We start from the raw sequence: 16650 nt of genomic DNA, 5'->3' as shown, positions 1-16650 counted from the left end.
TGTGATATCTTGATTTGTTTGGGGCACTTCTTTCACTTCTTTTCATGTTGCTCATGTCTCTTCTTTACCCTATAGACTTATAGTGCCCCTCTAGGGTTCCAATACCTCTCTTTTGAGTGGAAGGACAAAGCTAACAGATCCCAATATATACCATATACAACCTAAAAACAAATAGTTGCTATTAAGATGTTTACAATTTGGTCACAATGTACAGAAATGGTGAATTCAATTATTATCTAACAATATAATCAGTAGATTTGTGAAAGTGCTTACAGTTTCTGATGGTGGACAAAGAACCGGAGGTGAAGTGTTGGAAGATATACTGAGGAGGTAGGAGGTCAGGATATAGAGTTTTGTCTTGGGAAGTGTGAAAGAGAAATCTAAAGAAGAAGGTTAGTAGCAGGAGAATAGAGAGGAAGTACTTTTGGGTAGACAAGTAGGAAGACATTAGAGTATATAAACAACACTTATATAGTAATAAAAACCAAAAAAAAATGTTCAAATAGTCAAAATTGGAGGAAAAAAAGAATATACAACACAAGTGTAATATACTATTCAGTTGTCCCAGTCCTCAATATCCTAATTCATGCAAATTACTTGGTTTCACATATGTTGGGAGTGTGAGGATGGGAGAATAGAGAGGGAGAAGGAAAGGACAAAATATTGAAGGAAGAACCAAGGATTTTTTTGGTTGGAGATCAGTATCTTTCCTGCTTCCCTTCTCATCCATTAGGTTGACTATTGTTAGCTGTATCTCTGCCCTCAGGATGGTGAAGGTAATCAGGGTGGGAAGGTTGGTCCTGAGGGGGCGGGGCACTTGGAAGTGGGGTGTGGCACCCGCTGGTCTCCAAAGGGATAATGTACTTTAAGGATCTCTTTTTGGGCCTGCTCATGTGGTGTGAGTACCTGGTCTTATCTCCTTAACTTGCCTGATGACCTCCCAGTTCCTGGCCTCTGTGTTAGCCTCTAAACTGTATCATGCTCACCCTTCCCTTACTACTTCCTAATAAGGGACTTTTCTCACTGGGGCTCTTGTATGTGGTACTTTGGGCATGCTATGCACCTCCCTGCTGAGAGTTGCTTTGTGTTGGGCAACCACTGTGCTGGGTTAGCAGCTGCTGGGGAGAAGGGGGAGGTAGAAACTGGGTGCCTGGCCAGCCAAATTTCCAAACTGGGAGTTGCCCTCACCAAAGATAGTTATGAATGTGACCCAAGATAGAGGCAGTTGCTTTCATGGATGGGGTGTCAAGCAATGGTGTTGGAGGATGAGTTCAGAGACTAGCCCTGCAGTGTGCAGTGTTGGTTGTGCTCTCTTCAGAGCCTGTGTGATGTTCCCAGGTGCAGGTAGCCAGGCTAGTGCACCTAGAGATCTATGTCCATTGCTGCAGTGTCCCAAGATGGAGGTGGTTGGGGGAGCCCCACATTGGTAGATGGAGGTCCACATGGGAGTGCTGGCTAGAGAGCCAGCACATGGATAGCTGCCAGGTGTCATACATGGGGGCTGCATTGGGGATTTCTGCTCAGGTCGGTGGCCAAAAGTTTTGCGCAGGTCTGATGCTGATAATCCCACTTGGGCACCTGGTAGTCCGGCGTGGATGAGGAATTGGGAGATCTTCTCTGACGCTGAGGCCTGGAGCTCTGCACAAGCATGGTGGTTGTGATTTCTTCACAGGAGCAGGAATGTCGCTCACAGAAAAGCAATATTCTCACTACCTGAATCCCAGGTCATGGAGCCACACAGAATGCTGCCTCCTTCTGGCCCGCCATCTTGGATCCCCTTGAGATTCTTTTATTCCTAACTAACACACCCTTGTTTATTAAGCTTTAGTTATAAGATTTTTTTTCAAATTTAGTTTTCTTGATCATATCAAATTCTTTCCTACAATTCTCACCTGCAGGAAAGTTCAAGCATCTACTGCTCATGTGACTAATTTCTGCTCATTTCTCCAGATACCAACTTCAATCTATAATTTGCATTAGGTTTTCCTAATGACCTTAAAATGTCTTGTTTCTTTTTTTTTAATAAAACATTAAATTAGTATTGAATTAGAACAGGAAACTGTAAGACCTAACTTATTTGGTTCAGCCCAACCTAGTAAACTTTCTATTGAAGTCAAAGTTTGCAGCCCTGAATTAGTGGGTTCTCACAAAGAAATTGAGATAGTCATTGACTCATGTATGGTGGGGAGTCAAGGTTTAAAGCATTCACAGTTCAAAAAAGTATTAGCACAAATTTCTCAGAGCCCTTTGCCTTGGGGACTTTAAGACTATATGTCCTTATTTGTATTATGTAAAGGCTTCTTCATGTTAAACCATACCAGTTCTGTATCATGTCACCACAAAAATACACTGGATAGTTTTTATGAAGTTCACTTAAGCCTTGAAGTTTTATCAGGCTAATATTATTTTCTTTGGCATAGCAATTATATACTAAGTGGTTATCTTAAAGAAAAAGTTCTGCATTTAACCAACCACCACCATTTTTGCATAGACAATGTTAATCCCTTCATCATGTGAAAAACACAATCTTTTTTATGTAATAGCACTCAGGATTGATGATAATATTATCCTAGGCCATTCAACATTTTTTTCTTAAGAACAATATAAGCATGGTGATATTATTTTTGAAAATGTTTTCATTGGCTGTGGATTTTTAGAGTCCCTCCAGAAGGGAGGCAGAATCAGGCTTTCTTCAAATAAAACAAACATTTCATAGTAAGGAGACCTTCAAGTCCACATATGGGCTCCAGTGAGAAGGTCTATTTTCTCCATTTCCTAATGAGAAGCTTTAGGTTTGAAACTATTGCTCCTCTTGGGGATCCTCTCTAGCCATGGGACTAATTGAAAAATGAAAACACAGGCTTGCCTTGGAAATGGCTCTGATGGCTTATATTTTCTGATTTTTGTTGTCTTTTTTTTTCTTTTTAGTAAAAGAAAATAAATTGGTTTATCCTGCCAATGTAGCTGCTCCCCTTTTATGAATTGAGGTTTTATTGAGACTAAGGGTTTTATGTGATGGATTCAGTTGGAGTGTGGGAGTCTTCCTTTGCTGTGTGGGTTGAGGTGTAAAGACTGTAAGCCAAGGTACAAGGTAAAATCTTTATGCTCTAAGTGTTGATCTACAATCCAAGAATGGATACCCATCTGCCAAGGGAACCCTGTTCCTCGAGAATAAATCCTCGAATGGAGGTTACGATGTATAGAAATTCATAACCTGGGTAGATGTGCCTTTCCAGAACTTTAAAGATAGTTTCCACAGAAGAGAACATGTTCTTGGTCTATACTAAAAGATTTTTGAATATGAGAAGAACTTTCCTTAGTATATTTATATATACACAAGATTAAATCACTTCAAAAATCCTCAAGAAATAGGATATGAAAATAAGAACGATCACCTCTTCAAAAGTTAACTCTCTGAATTATATCCCAGCAAATATCACAGTTTATTCAGCCAAATTGATAGCACAGTCTTCTAACCATTCATTCATTCATTCATATATATTGAGTAATTCCAAGTACTGCTTTAGGTATTATGGATACAAAATTGCACAAAACAGACCAAAGCCCCTGAATTCTTGGATCCACTTATCTAATGGAGGGAGACCAACAACACATAAAATAAAATTAGTATGTTACCTACAAATAAAGAGAGGAATTGCAGAGATTTGTTGTGGAAATGGAAATATATGTGAAATTTAAAATACCATGACCAGGGAAGATCACATTAAAAGATGTACCATGAATTCCACGTGAAAGAGATGAAGAAAGTACAGGTATTTGTGTAAATATAAATCCCATTTGACAAATAGGATGCAAAAGCCTTGAGGTCAGGACCCACATTTCTGGAGAGAACAATGTCTTCCTTTCTCCAATCTCTTTAGTCTACAGGTTCACATAGAACGTTTCAAAAATATTGTGAAAGTTCCATTTTTTAAATTGAATAATGAAATCTTGCTTGTTCATTTTATAATTGTGCTTCATAACTTATATAATTATGATTTCAGCCTTCATGGCTTCCTCATACACACAAACATTTGACATATTCTGTTGCATTTTTCTAATATAGGCATATATATTTTTAAAATCACATGTCCCTCTACCCCAGGGGAAGTCATTATCCTAAATTACCTGTCAATCATTTCTTTACTCTTTGGAAATTTATAAAATATATGGATAGTTCAACTTAAAGTACTGTTTAATTTTTTTCCTGATTGAAATCTACAGTTACAATATTTTCATACATTCATCAAAATCTGTTTCTTTCACTCAGTATTGTTTTGTGATTCATCCATGTTGCTTCTTGTAATAATTCAGATTTTCACTGCTATTACTCCACTATATGAATAAATCACAGTCTTAGTCTGTTTTCTGCTGCTGTAACAGAATACCACAGATTGGTTCATCCATCAACAATAGAAGTTTATTAAGCACACAGTTCTGGAGGTTGGGAGTCCAAGAATGAGCAACTGCATCTGGTGAAGGTCTTTTTGTCTTTTGGTGAAAGACATGACATTGTGAGAGAGTGTGCACACACACATACATACACACACACAGACACACGCATGCACGCGTGCGCACACACATGGAAAACAAAAAGAGGGGGAGAGAGGCAGAGAGTGGGGAGAGAGAGGAAGGGATGTGAATTCAGCCTTTTATTGGAACCCACTCTCATGATAATGAGCCATCTCCTATAAAAATGACATTAATGCACTCATGAGAGCTGAGCCCCCATGATGGAATATTCTGTTAGAATTACCTGAACATTGGTGAGTTGAGGATTGTTAACACGTGAAATTTAGGGAACAAAATTTAAACCACAGAACCCACAATATACTTTTTTGTTTTTCCTTAGATGAAAATTCATATTACTTCACTTTTATTTCTGGTTTTGAACTATTTCTTGCTACTAAACATAGGTCAGAGATGTTTTATGGTTTTGTTCCAGGCATTTCTTGTACACTTCCTCTAATTCTTTGAATCTCACCTTTATCTTTATCATCTTATGAGCCCCGAGATCATTTTATGCTTCCAGGGTCAAGGTATTTTCAGCTACAGTGTCAACCAGCCATCTGAATTCTCTGGCTAGTTTTGCCATTTCTAGGCCAAGTTGAAGAGAGTGTCACTGAGTAAGTTATCCAGCTTCCCAGGCAACCTGTAATGGTCCATGACGCACCCTGATGGGAGATGGAGTTGATTCTCTTTTGAAGCAAACTTTGAAGAAAGGAAATAGGAGGGGATGGAAAGATACACCCTGTCCCTTCCTGCATCCAGTAGGCTGCTCCAGTGTATATTTTCTCCTCTGTGGTATTTTCAGGGTGATCCCATGACCAAGTGGGATACAGATGGAACAAAACAAATGAAAAATGCCTATTGTCCATCCTCAGCGCTTTTTGGAGCAGTGGCCAGTAAGGTAACTCATTACCTTGAGTTTCTTCCAATCATTTTCTCTCACTTTTATTTTCCTTTATATTCTTTGTCCTGAGATTTCACTTCCCAAATTAACCACTGGTACTATATTAAAATCAAGAGTCTATATTAAAATCAAGGCTAAGACAGTTACACATAGAAAGAAATTACTGGGAAATTTCTTTTCTAAAATAGTTGTTCTAGGAGCAATGAAGGAAAGTTCTCATTGCGTCAAGTTAGGCCGACATGTGGAGCTGTTCAACTTTTATTATCTAAGTCCTAAATGATACAATTACTTTCAGTAATGCAATTAGATGTGACATCAAGATTTTTGCCTGATACTCAATGGAAGGGAGTTTCTCTTGTTATCTCAATCAATTCCTATTATGAACCTATTTTTCTATTTCAATGATCACAGTTTGTACCCCACTACTATGACATATTTAGTTGGATGTGTAAGAGGGTCCTGAGATTTTACAGTGCCTGCCCAAATGAGCTTATCACTTATTAAGCTCTTCATCTGCCCAATTTTGCTCCTTTTCCTGCACTCTAATTTGGGTGATTTCTAGTCATCCAAGGGGAAGATGAGATACCTCTCTTCCTTCCTTTCTCACGTAGTTCCCTTTAATATGTTAGGAAATCTCCTCAACAATTATTTGACTATCTTTTCCACCTCCAGTGACTTTTGCTATGCTCTTAATCCCAACCAAACTTCTGGGAAAGGACAATTTATAAGGACAATGTGAATCTTTTGTAGCACTTCAGACAGGAACTAGACCTAGAAGACACTCTTCAATATACATCTTTTTAAAAATCGCTGTAGGTTTAAATTTGATTTTGAATAAAAATATTTACAACACCAAATTCTTACTAAATAGATTATTGTTAGGGTCCATAAACAAGTCAAGATGGCGCCTGGCACTTTGCCAGAGGAAGCAGTTTGTGAAGTAATGCCAGCGAGCCATTAAGAGGATATAGATTCCTTAATGACTGACTGCTGCGTCTAGATTATGTCAATTAAGTTAAGCTCTGTGTAATCATTAAGATGATGATTCCTTATTGGTTGACTGCTGTATCTAGTTTATGTTAATTAAGTTAAGCTGTGAGTAATTAGTTGGGTATATATGCTTCTCTGTCCCGTAATAAAGCGGCTCCCACTCCTGCTGTATCAATCTTCACAAGTTGCTTGTCACCCCCTGGTTAGTTTGCTGCAGCCAGACTGCGGCAGAATATTAATATCATCGTTTGCCCATATTGATTTTTAAATTTTTTTTTATTTGTTCTTTTTGGTTATGCATAACAGTGGACTATATTTTGACATATTATGCATACATACATGGAGTATAACTTTCCATTCCTGTGGTTGTACACGATGTGAAGTTACACTGGTCATGTATTCATATATGAACATAGGAAAGTTGAGTGTGATTCATTCTACTGCCTTTCCTTTTCCCGCCCCCCTTCCCTCCCATCCATTCTTCTATGTCTAATACAAAGTACTTCTAGTCTTCCCACCCTGCCCATATTGATTGAAACACCCAATTTACAAATTATTCTATATGAAAACAATGTGTGTTCCTTTGTTTTGAATTGGTAGTCCATTTTACTCCCCCCTTTCTGCTTTTGCTTAAATTGAAGTTCCATTTCTCTTCCTCCAAGTTATTTAAACATTGTTAATTTTCAAGGATGATATGCATTATCATGGGCAAGTTTTCCTCTCTGAAATGACCTTAAAATTTTCTTGTGCTTTTCTGCCAGTCAATTCAATTGTAATTTTTATTTTAATTGTTACTGCAGGTGAAATTGTTCAAATTTCAAAAGCTTGAAAAGAAATAGCATTTTTTTTTTCACTTTTGGTAACTGACAGAAGCTGTAAAGCAAGCTGCCTTTGTGGCAGGTAATTTAAATCACAAGCACCTACTGTGTTGAAATTTTCTTCTGAATGGCAGTTTGTATTTTAGAACTATTTATGGCATGCAATTTCATTTCTGGGATTACCACTGTAAATTGACAGAAAAAAATGCCAGGAGAAAGAGTGTGTTTTAGAGAGTAAAATATAAGGGAATAATAAAGCCAGTGGACTCAAATGGTTGGGTTACTGTGTCTTAAATTAAGTAAACTTAAATCACCAGGCAGATGTTTATCTTTAGCCCTGAAGTCCTCAAAGCTCCCCAAGGTGAGGTGAGATGTTCATTAAGCTGCTAGTGAGCCATTCATGTGCTTAAGCAAAACCCACCTTTTCTTACTTTAATTTGGTACACGAGAAATTAAAGAAATTATTTCTTCCTCATGGGGAGCTAGGAAAAAAACCTCAGTCACTCTCAGGCTTATTTTCCATTTTCACATGCAGCTTTTCCAACCTTCCAATCTGCTATTCTTTAAAAATCTCAATTTCCATTCCCTAGACAATCTCCAGGTCTCTCATGTATTTATTTTAACATAGACATCATATTTTATGTAACCCTTTGGAGGTGAAGTGCTGCATCAGGTAAGAAAGGTTACTAATTCTTTATAATTCAATATTTCTTAGTATTATCACATTCTATTGCTTCTCTTGTGTTTCTAAAGGGAATGTCAGGCTATTCTCTTAATAAAGTTCTGCTTTTGAAAATACTGTGATCTCCTTTCTGTGCAATTGAGAGCAGTTTTAAATTTTGCAAAACATCTCAGATTAGAAATCAGTGGTTATGTCATTAATCAAAGAATTATCCATTTTAAGCATAAATAAGATTAATGTTTCAGTAAGCACTTTGAAAGCCCTAATATGAAATTTTATCTAGTATATCCAGAACCTCATTCTAGAAAACTAGCCTACTGGAACTGAAATATAGATGAAAATCTCTTATATTGAATTAACTCTTATACATATGTATTTAATGGAATTACACACACACACACACACACATATGCATACAGCCATAAATAACATGTACATATTTTAAACAATCTAGAACGGTTAATAAAATTTTTGGATCATGCCCATGGATGGAATCTGCTCTAGGGAAAGCTAGTAGTTAATCTCATTGGTCACCAGCGTGGTAGTGGGAGATGATGTGGAAGCTTTAAGTACTGGAGCCTTTTAGAAGGTGGTGAGGTCCATGGAGCTGCTGCTCTCAGAGAGATTAAGGCATCCTTGTGGGTCCAATTTCACATAGAGTGGGTTGTTATAAAGCCTGATCCTGACCTATGTCTGTGTCTGGCTTTCTGTTTTGAGATGCAATCATTCCTCCCACACATGCTCTTGTCATTTGCTATGAGGATCTTGTCATAGCCAGTGCTATGCTGTTTGGACTCTCGGTGTCTGTAAAAGTGAGCTAAACAAACTACTTTTCTTTATAAAATTAACCTGCCTCTGTTATGGTAATGCGAAATATTGTGATACAGAGAATTCATATGGAGGAGTGGGGCTTGTACTAAAGATATACCTGGAAATATTATGGTAGCTTTGGAATTGATCATCTGGCCAAGAATGGAAGCATTTGGTGGAGCTGGTTAAATTAAACCAAGCGTGCTATAAATGGAGCATAATAGGCAATTCTGGAAAGGGCTCAGAAGACATCAATGAGACTAAGGAAAAGTATGAATATCTTAAGTTGGCTAAGGAATTGTGATCAAATGCTGATGAGGAATGTGGACAGTAAAGGCCACACTAATGGGGGTCTCACACAGAACTGAGGATTCTACCAGGAATTGAACTAAAGCCTACCCTTGTTACACTGGGGAAAAGAACCTGACTGCATTGTGTCCATGCCTTAAGACTTTATGGAAGGCCCATCTTAAGGAAGATGGACTAATTTATCTGACAGAGGAGATTCTAACCAACAAAGCATTCAAGCTACAAAATGAGACTTACTAGACTTACTTTGGTTTCTAGTTAAACCCAGAAAAAAAAAGAAAACAGAATAGAAAAACTTGACAAAGGTGTAGCCTTGCCAGAGAAGGAGCAAAAAGAGTGTATGAGAGGAAATAATGTGATCAAAATGCTTGCTAAACATTGACAAAAGGGAGCTTTGTGCTGACAGGCAAGATAATTGGAAAAAAGCCTTTAAGGCATCTTAGAGTTGTCCCTCCTATCACAGACAGACCTTCCAAGGGAACTTGACTGGTGTTTTCATTATGGGCTTGGGTTTCATTTCCTTTGTGTTCAGTGTGGTCCCACCAGCTTCAGCTGTTTCAAGCAGATTCAGGTGTGGTGCCAGTGGCCAAACTTGGCATCCATGTGATGCTGGTTTTGTAGGTTTACAGAATGCAAAAGTTACAGTGTCAAGGAGATTTCCAACCAGATTTTTAAAAAGCATGGAAGGCCAGGCAGAAGTCAACCAGAGTGTTGGAGCTTTTCAGAGAATACTGGTGCATGATGCTTAGTCCAGCTGTGGAGTGGAGCTGTAGTGGAGACCCTGGGAAGGGACAGTGATAAGCAGCATGCCATGCTGACTGGAAATCCTTGACATCAGCTTGCAGCTTGAGAGAGTAACTATGTGGCATTCAACCAACAAAGCTGTAGGCACAAGACTGCTCAAGGCTTTGGATTCCAAATCCTTGCTACCATGTATACAGGATGCTGAGTTTGGGGCTTTAAGATTTAATGTTTTCTCTACTGGGTTTTAGTCTTATTTTGAACTAACTACTCTTTTCTACTTGCCTATTCCTTCATTTGAATTAGGACTATTTACCCTGTGCCTGCTCTGTCAGTATATATCACAAGTGTGTACCTTTTTTGATTTTACAAGGATTTAAACTGAAAAGAGTTTGCCTTTAGTCTCTGATGAGACTTTGAACTTAGACTTCTGATAATGCAAGATTATGAGGGAGACGATGAATGCATTTTGCATTATGAGGGGGATAAGAACCTTAAGGATCAGGGGAAGAATAATATCATTTAGATATGTTTGAGTGTCCACAAAAAGATTCATGGGCTGGAAGCTTGGTCCCCAATATAGTAGTAGGAGATTGTATGGAAGTTTTAAGAGGTTACACCTGGTGGAAAGTTCTCAGGTCATTGGTGGTGTTGCTTTCCTGAGTTGTAGATAGCTCTCATGGGACTCATGAGCTTTTATGACAGTGAGTTGCTTTGAAAGCCTGTCAGATCCCTGAGCTCCTCTCTGGTTTCTTATTTTGAGATGTGACCCTTCCTTTTGTATGTACTCTACCATCCACCTAGGATATTGTTTGAACTTTTGGCCTCCAAAACTGTGAGTGAAACCTCTTTTACATATTTTAATATAGCAATGTGAAATAGACTAATATATTTGGAAAGAGGAAGTAGGGTATCTATGAAGTAAAACAAATCTTGAGTTTTAATTTTTAGTTTTGAAATGTGTTAATAACATGTAAAAGGCCTACAGATAAGAGCTAGCCTACATATTCCACCTGTATAATCTCAGCAAATTCATTGGACAAGTCTGTATTTCAGCATCTTCATTTGCAAGATAACGAAATTATAGATTATATAAACTCTTTTTTAATCTTATATTACATGACTCTAAATTCAGAAATGTCTGAAATATTGGGCCTGATCCTGTGATGTGATAATCTGGTGTTTGAAATGACCTAGCAGTACAAATGTTTTCCAGGTATATTATAACTATGAAACTATTAACTGTTACCTATATAAATGATGAAACTATTAACTGTTACCTATATAAATGATGATATCCTATTTTTCACGTTTTATAAAGTTTCACTTCTCAGAAAAATTGTGACCCATTACCCTGTATTAAATACCTCAGCCTCCCCACTTTATAGTAATTGCAACATTGTTTGATATTATATTGCATATTTACTTATCAATCTATTTACTTTTTCCCTACCTTTTATAAAAAGAAATATCTTATAAAAATTTCTACAGAACAGAGCATTTGCCTTGCTCACAGCTAAATCCTACAATTTAAAAATGGTGCCTCATATAAAATAAATGCTTATTGTGTATATTTACACAATGTGGAGAGTGATTTTTAGGAAAAGTTAGTAAAAGTTGTTTGCATGTTTACAACTTAGAGTTTGACAAGAAGGGTTAATTTATAACAGACATTTCATTTTATTTTTGTGTCCTTTTGTATCATTTGAACTTATCATGTGACTACATTATATTCATGATATTATATAAAGGAACAAAGGTCAAATATGATTACTTTAAACTAAATTTGAGTGAGTTTCATCCTGGCCTTTATCTTGCATAAGGAAATAAGTTTTGTGCTTTATTAAAGGCTTATTTCTTCATTCTAGATATGTTTTTAGATGAACTTATTCACAACACAATAATAAACTGGGTACATTTTGCCACTAAAATAATAATATAAAGTGGTTTTGCTTATGTTATTTTTGGATGAACTCTCCAAATTTTCTGCAAGGATCATTACATAATTCACAATTATTTAGGGCTCCAGAAAAATGAAACATCTGTTTCCAAAAATGAACAAACACAAAACAAATGACATAGTGGTTTAAGAATAGCGGATGTTTTGTTGTTGTCGTTTGTCTCACATAATAGAAGTTTGGAGATAAGAGAAGAAGAAGTAATAATGGTTCCAAGTAATTATCAGGGACCCTGGCTACTTCTACCATTCTCCACACTCCTGAGCAAGGCCTCCAAGACTCCAACTTTCCACCTGTCAGGCAGCAATTATGAAGCCATGGAAAACATGGAGCACACTTTCATACAGAGTCAGCTCTCTCCTGGAATCTTCAACATCTCTGCTTATTGTTTTTGGTAGACTTTATTCTCATGAATATGCCCAGTTCCTAAAAAAAAAATGGACTAATTTTATGCTTGTGGCAGTAACATAAATGGTTTGAATAAGTCTGATATCATTACAATGGAAGAAGAGAAAATAGGCATTGGTTAAGGGAAGATTCTCCACCATAATCAGTTGTTTTTCATGTTTATGCCTGTAAATAAAAGCAAACCAGAGCAAACATCCTGGTGAAATCCTGCTATTGCTGGTAATTCTTCTATTTCCCCTGCTAGGTATTCTTCCTAACCATGAAAGTAGGCTTTCCTCAGAGGAAAATACTAGATGATATCTGGGACAAAAAAGATCTTTTAGCCATTTTTCTGTTCTTGAGAGCAGTAGAGTTTTTGTTCATATCTCTTTATATTTCAGGGGAAAAAAGGCAAAGATGGTGCTGACATGGATAGGGAATGCTTTATTTCTAAGGACACACTGAAATAATAATATAAAGTGGAATAATAATAGAAAGGACAAGCTGTTAATTATTTTCAGTGGTATTTTACAAAGTCATTAAACAGAAGAAACAATTAGCTTCAGACTTCATCGAGTAGAGGCCTTGGGATGGGGAGAGGGTAAGAAAGGCCCCCTCAGTGGCTGTGGGTGCTGGGAAGAAGAGTTTTCACCCAGTGTTCTCAATTTTCATAGGTAGCTCATATTTGATGTCTGTGATATTATTTGCTTAATTATACCATTTCAAATCATATTTCGCATTCTTGGAGCTAGGGTCTTGGTGGAGACAGTTCTCACATATTTCTGCATGTTTTAGAACTAGGGTCACCAGCTGTAATTTCTCTTAAACTCTTTTTCAAAGATATTTATTTAGTTAACATTCTTGGGAAAGAGAGAAATCAAAGTTCAGGTTTGTTTATTCTCTAGTATGATCAAGTTAACACCTCCCTACAAGGAAAAGTTCTAGTGTGCTTATGGTCTATTTAAAAAGATTCACATTCCTCAAGCTTAAAATTTCTCTTGTACAGGTACCACCTTCTGCTCTTCTTATTGCTCTGTGAGAATTGTGGCTTGGTAGACTGATATAAATGACATCCCCTGGCTATTGTTGTAATTATTTACTGGTTTGAATAATAAACTATCCATTATCTCTTATCCAGGAATCACATATCTTCTACAGGGCTGATATCCAGGACAGTGCATCAGGCTAATGTGTTGGTTGTAACTAGCTAAGATCTCTCATCCTTTAGAGTTCATGACAGGGCCCTCACCATGAGAATTGAAAGGGATGTACTAGGTTTGTAATGCCTACAACTCCCATGTTCTTTTTGAGGAACTCTGACAATGTGACCCTCCCTTCCTGAAGGTTGAAGCAGGAATGAATTTGTTCCCACAAGCAACCATGGGCAGGAAGAGATGTGACCTAACATGGGAGGGTTACTCAGTTACCAGGTTCCAACTCACCTACCTTAATACTCTCTTGGTACATGACTATGAGACCAGCAGAAAGCATTAACAATTTGGGATGGCACAGAAGCCAAAAGATGTATGGCTAAGCATTGGAATGGGGAGGCATAGTTAAGCATTTTTTAAGAGTTAGGTGCTTCTACAAATTCACGATGTCTGTTCTTAGATGTCTAGGAAATATGAAAAATTCTGAGCAGTAATGGAGGTTTCCAGGGCATGTGATTTTCTCAAATATGCTTCTACTACTTATAGCTGCAAAGAGACAAGCTGGCAAAGTAGAGAAAGATGATAACCTTTGTGGATGAAGCCTGGATATGAATTTATCTGACACAAAGTTTAACTAAACTATGTTTCTAGTATTTCCCGGATAAAAGGATTTAGAAATCTTTATCTGAAATTCAGGTATTAAATCTGTTAGCAACAGATGCTGCTAAAACATGAATTTAAACAACTTATTTGTGTTGGTACAACACTAGGATCAGAAAAACTGATCATAATGTGCTGTGGATTTTCTACTTGTTGTGTTGCAACACCTGTTTGTGAGTTAGAAGTGGTATCCCTGAAGATTAATCAGGTAAAATAGGAGGAGCTGGGGTTGTGGCTCAGTGGTAGAGCGCTTGCCTATCATGTGTGAGGTGTTGGGTTGATCCTCAGCACCACATAAAAAATAAACAAAATAAAGGTATCATGTCCATCTACAACTAAAAAAAGAAATTCTATAGGAAAAAAAAAAGACTTAGAAGAGATGTTCGAGACAGCAAAATATTCACTGGTTTATTTGACGAACTTTTCAGGCACAAGTCACATAGATTAAAAAACAGAATCAAAATATGATGTGGATTTTAGTAATTGCTTTTGTTTGGGTTATCTAGATTTTACCAGAAAATATTTAGTCACTCAAAACTCCAATACAAACAAATAAATGATGGTGTACAGTGAGGAAAAAAATCCACGCCCTCTGACTCCCTGTGGCCCAGTGAACACTGTGCTGGAGTGGGTGGGGAAGAAAGCTGGCCAAGTTTCACTACTATAAGGTTGATTTAAAATTCAGGTCGTCTCAGTACAGATCAGAGTACTCAGGTGGAAACGTAGCGGACAAGTCTGAAGGATGTGATGCAGATTGACAGAATAAAATTGACAACTACTAGTTTTCATTAGAATATTTATAAGTAATTACAGAATACTTCCAAGAAGATAGAGGTGTGTGTGTGTGTGTGTGTGTGTGTGAGAGACTTTATGTTTAATTATTATATACATCCCTTATAATGAGCCAAATCTTTTTTTCCCCAAAAATGTCTTGTGGTAGCTAAATATGTAAAAAAAAAACCAAAACACCTCAATATAAAACTATCTGGGGATCAAAGTTATCTTCTGGTGTTATTTCTCTCCCTCTTTCTGCTAACTATGTTGTATTTCTGTTTGTACAAGGATATATATATATATATATATATATATATATATATATATATATATTTCTCTCTAGCAATTTTTTATAGTAAACCTCTCTAAGAAATTCTCCTGGCCTACCAATTAAGTCTATCACATTGCTTTGGAAACAAAACATAACAAAACTATATTTTGAGAATGAAAAAATGACTAATGTGTTTACTGCTTATACCTAGTATCGGTCCTTTTTCTAAAATCTTGAAAGACACCATTGATTTAACACGTCAAGAAGCACTTGGCATCATGATTCAAATGAAATGAAAAATCGAAGGGTTATTATTTTTCAGAAATACACTGTTATATGTGGTGCACATACTGAGAAATGTTGAATTAAACTGTTTAAACACATGATGTGGAAAACTTTTCTTTTCTCCTACTTTCCTGCCTGTTTTTGCAGGAGGAACTTTTGCCCCCATGTCTGTCTGCTCTAGTCACCTACCTTTTGAACTGCTCCCCAAGGAAGAAAAAGTCATTAGTTAGTACAGAATAGGTTTTAAGCTGGGCTGCTGCTGGTACAAGGATAATGGCATCAGCTAAGATAATGGCCGAGCCCCAGAGCAGGGAAGTAAAGATCCAGGGAAGAAAAGGCAAGGACCATATCTGTGTTGCTACAGATGTTTGCAGCACTTTGAGTGAAACAGAGTAGAAACACAGAGAAGGGAGAGCTCTGAGTTGAACACAGAGTGCAATGAACATCGCCTCCTCTTCTCACTCCTTTCCTTCTGCTCTGGTACCCACCTGCCATGCCCACCCTACTCTTTTTCCCACTTATGCATGTCTATTGTCATTTCCTCAGGGCCGTCTTCTCCACTGTGGAGTTAGATGCCCTTAATTCCATATCTTTTTCTCTGCAAGTTATTTACAGCTCAGGTTGCATAAGTTCTCTGGAATCACGTAATTTATCTCACTCTCCATTTCCCCCCCAAAGTAATGAGTAATGTCTATTAAATACGTAGGAGCTCAGCAGTTGGTTGGAATGAATATAAACGACTTTTGGATGGAGAGGGACTTGAGGTCAACCTCAGAGAGTGAAATATGGAGAACTTCACTGCATGCTACAGTGAATCTTCCTCACTTTCTGTTAAAGCTATGAGAATGAATTAAAACTAATGCATAAGATTACTCAAACAGAACTATCAAATGATAGATAAATGATAATTGTGAAATTTCTTGCCATGGTGATAGCACATCAGGAAGCCCATGCACTGTTGTCTTATCAAACTGAAGAACTGCTTATAAATGAAATTCTATAATATTTCATATTTGTTCTGACGTAGGCCCCAAGGTCTGTAGAGGTTAGTGCACCAATAAAATTCACAACTACAATTTGACAATGTATAATAAAAGGTTGAATTCCTTTTTTTCCATAGAGAAAATTTGATTAATATTGTTAATCATATTCATGAAACTCCCTTTAAACTATAATATTGAGCTGTTCATAATTTTTTGTTATTTTTTTCCCTACTAGGGTTAATATTTGTGAAGTTTCTCTATAATTTTCTTTGTTCAAATACTTTATTACAAAAAGCACACTCAAACAATTTCATCCACTTAAGAATATTTTGCCATTCCTATAACTTTCTAACAATTTCATGCTGGAAATTCTTTGTATTCTAGCATTGGCAATCTTGCAGTCAGACTCACCCACTGT

This window comes from Ictidomys tridecemlineatus, chromosome 9 (assembly GCF_052094955.1).
Source record: "Ictidomys tridecemlineatus isolate mIctTri1 chromosome 9, mIctTri1.hap1, whole genome shotgun sequence".
Taxonomy (NCBI): Eukaryota; Metazoa; Chordata; class Mammalia; order Rodentia; family Sciuridae; genus Ictidomys; species Ictidomys tridecemlineatus.
Note: the sequence above shows the minus strand (reverse complement) of the source record.